The sequence below is a fragment of the Callithrix jacchus genome, chromosome 2 (assembly GCF_049354715.1).
Source record: "Callithrix jacchus isolate 240 chromosome 2, calJac240_pri, whole genome shotgun sequence".
Classification (NCBI taxonomy): Eukaryota; Metazoa; Chordata; class Mammalia; order Primates; family Cebidae; genus Callithrix; species Callithrix jacchus.
The window spans coordinates 102,845,907-102,854,355 of NC_133503.1; the positions used below are offsets into that span (position 1 = coordinate 102,845,907).

General features: G+C 40.7%; 1 non-coding gene across 1 annotated transcript; it reads left to right on the top strand.

Annotated features, from left to right (window-relative positions):
* The first annotated feature begins 6,003 nt into the window (after nucleotides 1-6,003).
* LOC118151758 (U4 spliceosomal RNA) lies at nucleotides 6,004-6,138 on the top strand. The gene has a single exon (XR_004740171.2). It is a non-coding gene; the product is annotated as a U4 spliceosomal RNA (small nuclear RNA).
* Nucleotides 6,139-8,449: the final 2,311 nt, after the last annotated feature.

An 8,449-nucleotide genomic window follows, 5' to 3' on the forward strand; every position in this document is an offset into this window, starting at 1 on the left:
TCCTATGGTGAACTCAGTATTCTTTTTATTTTACTATGGATATCTATGTTCTCTCTCTCACTTTCTCCTTCTCTCCCTCTCTCCTCTCCCCTCTCTCTCCCCTTCCTCTCTCCTCTGTCCTCTCTCCTTTCTCCTCTCTCTCTCTCTCCTTCCTTCCCTTCCTCCCTTCCTCCTTTTCCTCCTCCTCCTCTTTCAAACCTCTTACATTCTGCCTGACAGCTGTGACTCCATCTTACATTATTTGAGTCCTGGGTAGCAAAGGGCCTGGCACAAACGCTGCGTGAAGTTGTAGCGCCTCCTTCTCTGTGTCCCTCTGCAGTTGTCCTCTCCACAGGACGTTGAAGCCACCACTGCTGCCTGAGTGCTGATGCCCTGCTTTATATTTTGAGGGCTTCTGATTGTTAGGAGTTTCAGTAAAGAGGGAGGAGAGTAATTCATTCAAATCATCTCAGATGAGCCTAAAAAGTTCCCTGGGGATGGGAATTCTCTCTGCAGAGGATTCAGGGCTATGCATAGGCCTCTGGAATAGAAGGCCCCTCTCTCTCCGCATCACAGAAAATGTTTCCTGAGGTGTTTCTTCACCCCTCTGGGCTCTGCTCCTGGAGTCCTGAGAGGTGGATTCCTTCCCCTGAGACCCCCCACTCTCCACCGTCCACTGTGACCTCTCCTTTCTGAGGCTCCTAGCCCCGACCACCCTCAGCCTTTCCCTGCACATTTGTCTGTTCCTCTGTTTTTTTACCTGCTCTATTTTTATGACCTGAACTTGACCATTTGCTCCCCTCAGGCCTTCTCTTTTGATTCTCTAGAGACTGTTTTAGAAATTAAAAACAAATATCCCAAATTGACTTCTCCTCAAGGCTATGTGCTTGCCTCTGGCTGACTAGGGGGGATGTCACAGGAAGTTCAGAAAGGAAAACATAAATATTTGAAATAATGATTTTGCTGCATTCCAGTCTTGTTAGAAGTATTTGTTAAACGGATGAGCAGTGAGAAGGAACGGGAGAAATACCCAGGTTTTGGTGAGGGAAGTGTTTTTCAATGTTAGGCTTTTTTTGGGGGGTTTCCACTGATGGCACTTATACCACTGGCTGAATCACTATGTTAGAAAACCTCCAGGAATAAACATTTTGGTTAGAAACCAAGTAACTTGGAAGATTCTATCAAAAGTCTGTAGTGAAGACATCTCTGATTTTTAGGTAACCGGATAAGACAAAATACAGTGCAGGCAACCCAAGCACCTGCCTCCCAGCATTCCCTTCCATGATCACATATTTACATATAATGGGGAAATGGTGGTTTTGCCTTGTAGCTCACTGTTCTCCTCCCCAGCACCATAGGCAGCTCTCTGTCACTCCTCTTTCCTTTGCTGCAGTCATCCTCTTGAACTTCTGCAACATGGCTGAATGATGACATGAACGGAAGACACATTCTAAGAACCCCAGTGGAGGCCCGAAATCTCAGGTGGCCCTAAACCCTATGTATACTGGTTTTTGTGTACTTACATAGTATGATGAAGTCTTATTTATAAGTGAGGCAAGTAAGTAATTAACAACAAAAGCAGATAATAGAATAACAATATATTGTCATAAAGTTATGTGAATGTGGTCCATTTCTTAAAATATTTTATCGTGCTGTTTCCTCTGATGACATGAGAGGATAAAACGCCTACATGATGAGATGAATAATGCAGGCATTGTGATGAAGAGTTAGGTTAATAGACCTTATGAAGTGAGGATTATCTGCTGTTTCATTTAATATGTTTGGACCATGGTTGATTACAGGTAACTGAAACCAGGCAGGTGAAACTGTGGCTAACAGCAGATGACATGTATCCTACTCTTGGCCAACAGAGCCTGGCTATGGAAGGCTACAGGTCCCTTAACTATCCTGTCCATTTGTTCCTTCAGCATTGCCACTCAAGGAGTAGATATAACTGATATTAAGATGGGCTGGGTTCACTTAAGGCAGTGACCACGCAGTAAGGGGAAATTTGCAGCTAATGTTTAATATTTCCTATGGTCCCTCATAGAGATCATCTTATTGATGCAGTCAGTTTGCAAACTCACCTCTCTTTTGGTCTTTTGGTAAAGTCAGGTGCTTTATATCCACCCTGTATGTCGTGGTGGATATATGTATGATGGGTGCGTGTATGCTGGTCGCACCACCAGGTTCAGGCAATCATACACTGTAGCTATAAAGTTTGGTCTGACTTCAGATCTCATCTTTCTCCCTATCCTCACTCCCTTCCCTTCTGTAATATAAAGACCCATTCCTATGGCTTTGAAATGATGACCTCTAATGACTTCTTGATGGGCTGGGCGCGGTGGCTTAAGCCTGTAATCCCAGCACTTTGGGAGGCCGAGGCAAGTGGATCACGAGGTCAAGAGATCGAGACCATCCTGGTCAACAAGGTGAAACCCTGTCTCTACTAAAAGTACAAAAATTAGCTGGGCATGGTGGTGCGCGCCTGTAGTCCCAGCTACTCGGGAGGCTGAGGCAGGAGAATTGCTTGAACCCAGAAGGTGGAGGCTGCGGTGAGCCGAGATCGTGCCATTGCACTCCAGCCTGGGTAACAAGAGCGAAACTCTGACTCAAAAAAAAAGACTTCTTGATGTTCTCAATCTGGGGCCCTCAGTGTCCCAGTCTGTCTCTGGACCAGCAAGGGGAAAATTTCAGTTCTCCAGCTGTGTTTGTCTCATTGGCAGATGGCTGAAAATCCCCAGTCATTGTAAGACCTCTGTTAATGGTTTATAATGGGTGATAGCTGAAATTTTCACAGAATTTCTCATCATTACACTGGAGGGAAGAGACTGAAAGAGGAACATAAATCCGTGATTTGCTCTTTGGCAAAATCCCCATGCTGGGGTGGGGCGACTTTCCTTTCTATTATTCAGGAAGGACATCTTCATTTGATGGTTGCCTAGATTTGTTCTAACATGGATTTCTCTTCTTCTCTTTAAAGGTGTTTGGATTAGATGTAGTGTGACCCTCTTCATTCCTCCCGTCTCTTCCTCTCACACTGCCCAGAGACCAGTTTTAAAGCAAGCTCAGGTATTTCACCAAGTAATGTGTCCCTGGTGGGGAAAAGTCACAGCTTTATTGATTAAAATCTTGGTATAACATCCATAATTGGAGTTTTCCTGTAATTTGGTACCAGGTTGCCTTACCACTTTCTCTAGGGACTATATATCAAATGCTATTTTTCATCCTCTTGTTTGCTGATAAGGGCCTGATAAAACCACTAGTTTGACCTGATATTCAATTTCCGGAGATGAAAGCACTGGTAGGGATTGCCAAATGTCCTCAAATACACTGACAATCTATACCAATATTTTAAAAGAAATGTATGACTAAGGGGAAAAATATCTTTGGGTTTGGGTGTGTGTTTTTGTTTTCACCCCCTACCTTCAGTGTGTATTTTTATCCATTGCAAACAATTTTCAATCAATAATTAAAATTGGTAAACAGATCTACAGGGGAAAAAAATCCTTCAGTTTGAGTTTAATAGATTGCCTCTCAAAGTCATTCCCTGACACAGCAAGTTGCCGAGGGAGTTTGTGCCAGTAAATAGGAAAGAATGGGGTTGATTAAAAAGTAAAACAACACAAAACCTGACATCCTGTTGTGAGTTTAAAAATAAAGCAAAATGACTATTAGCAACCCATGTTGATTTCTGTCAAACTATCTTTATCTGTGCAGTAAGGACAAGGAGGAATAACACATGGCTTCTAGTCAGAGCAACTTTGGGCTTTATGGGAATTCGTGATTTTTTTTTACCCTCCAACTTCTGTCTTTTTTGTTTTCTTACGACGTTTCTCCTCCTGCAGAGACTCATGAGACACCTATTAGTCAGTCTGGAGCCTGAGTTGCTGCAGGAGGAGAAATGGGATGTCTTTCAGCTTTCCTTTCGTGTAGATTTGTTGCATGTTTACTAAGGTGAAAGGATTAGTGCCCTGGAGATCATTTGCTTTCATAAGCTTTAAACCAGAGCAGCAAAAGTTTCATGCCTTGATTCTCTTCCAACAGCTCTTTCTCGCAGCAAGGCATAGAGGAGCAAGCTGAGACCTACAGATTGCCAACAGACTCTTCCAGCAAAATTGCCCTGTCTCAATCAGTTAAACTGGGGAGAAGGGAGCGCCTCTGCCAGTTTTCTCCCATCTCTTCCACCATGTGGTGAGACACCCAAAGCATTCCACGGGACTTTAGGATCAAGACGAAATACTCCAGATTTCTAAGTCTCAATAATACCCAAACCCCAGACCATATGTAGTGGGAATCCACATACTTTCTAACCTTTGCATTTTGTGTATAACCTCTCTGTCAAACACTGGTTTTCTGGAGCTTCATATAGAATACAAAGTTAAGAAGAAAACAGAAAAAGAATTTTTTTTGGTATACTAACCAGTATTTCCATTTAATATGAAAATAGTAGTATAGAAACTAAAATTTTGCTCTCTGGCAATTTATAGCAGGTACTTTCCCATAAGACTGGCATCTAAAAGATAATGACTTAAAATGTTGGTTTTGAAATGGAATAAGAGAAGTTAGAATGACAGCTGCAAAACAAACAATAACCCAAAAGCTGGTTTGAAACAAATGCAAAACCAGGTAAATGAAAGCAGGTCCCTGTTCCCAAATTACTTTACTTAAGAAATAAGGCAAGCAAAGCAAAAAGAAAAAAGTTGAGTTTAATACTCTTTATATCAACCTTCTTTCCCCTAACTCCCTTGAAATACGGATGCGGCTACAGGAGTGACTACAGCCTTTTACTGAGGTATTTATGTTGTAATGGACATCATACTCCCTTTTACTAGGCAGTGATCCAGTTCTCAGATGAACTGATTAAATCACCTTCTCCATTTTGAGCACTGGAAATAAGGAAACTCTAGGAAAAAGCAAAATAAAATTTCACGGTGAATTCAGATTTTTTTTGGCCTTTATATTCTTATACAAGCACAATCTTGATAGCTTCAGAATAACCGGCACCATAAACTCTAGATATTAAACTTGAGTTCCATTGATCAATTCTATATTTGGAGAATTTAAAATCTGTAGATTATCTACCTCTCCACTTATCCTCAAAGAATGATTTTACCTGTATTTCACCTCAGGGAGAAATAGGTAAGATCTTCAAATCTCTGCTATAAAATCTGCAAAGCTACCCACCACTGCCTTGTCCTCATTTCCTTCCCTCTGTTTACTGTGGGAGGGAGCCTGATGTTTCTAAAGCCTATCATTCCCTCTGTTTAAGTCCCTTCTTCCTCTGCTTCTTGGCTGCCACTCACTATTCTTTCTCATTTTATTCCTGTGTCTTAAGTCTCTGATCTTCTCTTCCTTTTCTTCCATTTAGAAACACAACAACTAAACAAAAATGAACACAAAAGCCTTTTTCTTTCCTCCTCTTCTTTTTTTTTGAGACAGGGGCTTGCCCTGTCCTATAGCACATGCAGGAGTCTAGTGGCTCACTGCCGTCTTGAACTTCTGGGCACAAGGATCTTCCCACCTACTGAGTAGCTGCGACCACAGGGTGTGCTGGGACCACCGCTGGCTGATATTTTCTTTCTTCCTTTTATTTATTTATTTATTTTTTGAGAAGGGGTATCACTTTGTTGCCCAGGCTGGCCTCAAACTCCTGGGTTCAAGTGATCCTCCCACCTTGGACTACCAAAGTGCTGGGATTACAGGCCTGAGCCACTGTGCCCTCCAAAACCACTTTCTTTATTCTAGTTGGCTCTCCCTTCATCTATCTACTACCTGCCTTTCTTTTTCCTTTCACAGCTACACTTTTCTAAAGAGTTGCTACCACATGACCTCAAGCTAAATTTGCAGTTCGAAAACAGGGTATTTTGGTAAACATTGGTATTTTCTGATCCTTAGAGGTAGAGAAGGATTTATGGCTCCTCCTTGTAATTGTGCTTTCAGGTAGTGTGTTACAATGGATGCAAGTCTCAGTTTGAAATCTGCTACTTATACCAATATCTGTTAGAAAATAGACACAAAAATAGCTTTGCACAGTGGCAGTATTGTAGCCAATGAGGTTTATCCGAGGTGCGATTATTGCTAATAGAAAATAGACACAAAATGTATAAAACCAGTTCCTATAAAATCAATGAAGACTTTAATTGCTGTCCTTTGGGATTTGCATAAAATAATTACTCTAAAGTGACATCTGATATTCTGTGGGACTTCTAACTGGATGGGGCATCAGAGCCCCGTATGTGTGGAGGACACAGGGGTTGCAGACCTAGGCTGTGGTTAGAAGGTGTTAGGCTCTTAGATTTGCTAGGTTCTTTAATTTCTTTCAGATGGAGAAGTTAGAACCCACACAATCTCTTCTGTTCCCAAATATCATGAACATTTCACAAAAGAAAATTTATTTCCAACATCCATTAAGGTAATTAACTATCTGGGGTTGATTGAGATAGTATTTGAAGCACTTGTCTTAGTGCCTCCGTAAGACTGGATTCCTGATGATATTCCTCTAAGTGCTAACTAACCTCCTACTGAGGTCTGATTAAAGTTAACTTACATACACATATGAATCATACTGCTTATTCCAAAGAATTTTAAAGCATGTGACTACTTAGTCATTGAACAATTGTCTCTTATCCTTATTTCTGCTCTGTTCTCACTTGCAGCTCTATCCACTCTCAGCTGCCTTCTGTCCCATTGCCCCAAAGAATTCTCTCTAAGGTTGTTAATAATCCATGTTGAAAAATTCAATTGACACACCTCAATGCTCATTTTACTTCATTGCTGGTTGCATTTAGCACTGTTGCTCACGTCCACTTTCTAAATACCATACCCTACAGATTTTCTTCCTGCCACAGTAAGCTACCTTGGCTTCTGTGTTTGGTTCCTCAGCCAAAGAAGATGGAGAATGAGCAGAATGGTTTCTTTCTCAAGGAAGATTTTCCTTGTTCACCTCAAGTATTATTATCTATCATTCCATCTAAAAGATGATAAAAAGCACAGGGCTAAGCCTTGGACCTTTGTAAAATGAGATGTCAGGTGGATGTTGAAGAACCAATAAAGGAGTCTGAGAAGTACTGACCAGGGAAGTAGGAAAATCACACAGGGTGGAGAGCAGGGAGTGTTTCCAGAAACAGAAAATTAGACAGCATGTGAAACACTACTGAGAACCCAGTTAGGATGAGGTCACAGAAGAAATTAGAGAACTAATAATATGGAGCTTACTGGTTGTGCTGTGACAATGACAATATCAGTGCAGTGGTGGGGACAGAAAACAAATGGGGCTGGAGGGAGGAGAAATAAAAATGGCAGATTAGAATGTGAGAATTTATTTTGAAAATTTTTCCTGTGAATTGCAGCAGAGAAATGGAGTGACAATTGGTGGGCGATATGAGATCTGTCTTAATTCAGACTGCCAGAACAGAACACCATAAATGGGTTTAAGTAACACACATTTATTTCTTACAGTTTTGGAGGCTGGGAAGTCCAAGATTAAGGTGCCAGCAGATCTGATATCTGGTGAGGGCATTCTTGCTACAGCAGGCTTGTGTACTGATGGGAAAGATCCAATCGAGAGAAAGAAATTGATGATGCAGTAAAAAGGGTATGAAATCCTAGAGAGGATGAGGAGGATGAATTTTACAACATTAGTAGAGGGATTGGTCCTTGATAGCAGGACAGTCCTTCAAATACGAGAGAAGAAAAAAATGGTTAACTATAATTTTAAAAGTTGGGATGAATCGGAATTTAATAATTTTTAAAACTATTGGGATCTTCAAATGGCTAGAAGAAAGAACTTTTGCCTTCTGTAGAAATTGGGTGTAAATAACTTGTTAAAATGTTGAAGTTACACTGCTACATTTGCTCCTTGGGAAAAACTTTTCCTATAATACATAAAAGTATAACAAGAAAATATCAGGCGTGTGTGTATGTGTAATACTCAGGTGAAGGATGTGAGATGCACATGGATTCTGAACTTTTATGTGACTGGGTTAAGATATGCATGCTGTCATTGCTTTAAAAATATACTTTTCTGTATGATTTGAAAAATACCTGCTTCAATGGAAGATAACAGGCAATAGCATAAATAACTTTTAGTCCAATAAATTAACTTTCTTAATTGATAAGTCAAAATGGTAACAATGGTTATACCATGTTGATTGACTGACCACCTGTTCAAGAACAGACCTATCAATTAAAGGCATATCGTACTGTCTCTGTGAGGACTTCAACACAAAAAGGTGAAGTACTCTGTGTTGCAAGTTTGTGAACAAGTGGTTTTGCTACAAATTCACCACTGTCACCATACTGGATGCACGTGAGAGAATGCTTTTTGAGGAGAAATTAAAAATACCAAGTGTCAGTGACCACTCTGGTGGTTAAACAAAATCTTGGGCAGCATACTGCTGTAGACTTTTAGCTTCTTCATTGTTTTCCTTTAAATAGAACCAATTAACTCTTACTTCAATTTTCCAAA